Here is a 1,729-nt window from a genome sequence, read left to right on the forward strand (position 1 = left end):
TAAATGTGAATAAAGTCTGGTTTCCGTAGCTTCAGCTAGTTTTGGCTAATTAGCGCCAACGAGTTTCTCACACTTGCTCTCATTATTTTTATTGTTCCACCAGCTGCTCATCAGTTAAATATTGTACAAAAATAAAACGTATGTTGATTCCTTCCATGGCTGCCATGACAACATGTGATGTGATGAACTTGTGACTTTGATGTTTTTATGAATTCAGAGGAAACAGGAACATGATGAGCTTCCACGTCCTGATCTCAGTCCCTCTGGATCACATGAAGAAGACACTGAAGAACTGCAGCGAGCTGTCAGAGATGCTTCATGACAGAAATCACAACATTGTCAAATATAAAGAGGAGAGAAGCAGCACAGGAAGACACATTATCTGTGGTGCTGCTTCATTTCAAATCAAACACATCTTCACAGTCTGATGATGATTTCTTGCAGGTGTGTGAAGGTACCAAACAGTTTCCTCCTGAACGAAGTGCTGCTGTCATCAGTGTCATTTTAATGTGCCTCGACTGAAACGCACAAACAGGAATAAATACAGTTATCACTGAAGCAGAAGAACAGAAGTTCAGCCTGGTGGCAGCAGCAACAGCTATGGTCTCTTTGTTTTGTCACAATAAGAATCATTTCAGATGCAGAGACGTCCGGATGATCATTACATGGTACCAAACATAAATATGAGCTCCACAAACCAATCCTGTGAAACAACAGACGCATCGTGAAGCTTTAGAAAACACTGCTGGCTGCTCTTTGCCTCCATAAAGTGTGGTCTCCTTCATTCTATAAAAACAAAGACACTCTAAGGTGGTAAAAATCAAAGCCTGTTTAAAGGACCGTCCTGCTCTCACACACTCCTGATGATCAGTCTGAGCGGCTGCACTCCGACCAATGTTTTCATCTGATCATCCAGCAGCTCCTCCCTGATGACCACCTGACTGGTTCACCACACCTCAACCTGCTTGTGTTTCTTAAAGGGTGTCGTGTCCACGATGTTGTTGCTGAAGAGTCTGAAAAGCAGCAAAGCAGAGAGCAGATGTCACGGTCGAGGAAGAGCAGCATCAGTTCAGCTCGTCCGTCGGCTGGTTTCTCTGCGAGCCTCTGAGCTTCTCTGAACTGACTGATGAAGGTTTGCTCACCGCACGGCGTCGATGGACGAGTCCACGGAGAGCAGCTGCAGCAACACATCTGTGGAAGCATCTGTGATGTGGTTGTGGCTCAGACTGCAACACAAACACAACAAGTGACACACATTTATCCCTCCACATGATGTGATGACAGGCTGAGAGAAAGTAAAAGCAGCAGATCAGTCAATGAAAAGGAAGGAAAGTCAGAGAGTGTTTTTATGGGACACGTTCTTGTGAACACAGCTTCACTGAGCAGATATAATGTTCCCCTAAAATGAGTTTGTTCACGTCACATTCTCTCTCCTGGATTGTAAATACATCACCATGTGCCAGTGAAGCTGTGTCTGGGTTCATGGAGAACACTGTGAATATACTTGAGTTAAAGTCCTGCATCTGAACAATGTGAACCTTCAGCCTGCTGCTGCTGCTGCTTTAACAGGCGGGAGATCTTCAACAGCACAGCCGACAGCACAGCATTGATCAGAGGCACCAAGTGGAACAAACTCCAAGAATCCTCACACCTGAAACTCTGACTCATGATGTGTGGTTCCATCCAGAAAAGGAAGCAAATCTAAACTTAACATCACAACAATTAATCA

General features: G+C 44.5%; 1 long non-coding RNA gene across 1 annotated transcript; it reads right to left on the reverse strand.

Moving 5' to 3' along the window:
* Positions 1 to 67: 67 nt before the first annotated feature.
* LOC103375867 (uncharacterized) lies at positions 68 to 1,723 on the reverse strand. Its single transcript, XR_521268.1, has 2 exons — positions 1,143 to 1,723; positions 68 to 1,013 (listed from the first exon to the last, which is right to left on the reverse strand). It is a non-coding gene; the product is annotated as an uncharacterized LOC103375867 (long non-coding RNA).
* Positions 1,724 to 1,729: the final 6 nt, after the last annotated feature.

This window comes from Stegastes partitus, unplaced genomic scaffold, assembly GCF_000690725.1.
Source record: "Stegastes partitus isolate 25-593 unplaced genomic scaffold, Stegastes_partitus-1.0.2 Scaffold3311, whole genome shotgun sequence".
Taxonomy (NCBI): Eukaryota; Metazoa; Chordata; class Actinopteri; family Pomacentridae; genus Stegastes; species Stegastes partitus.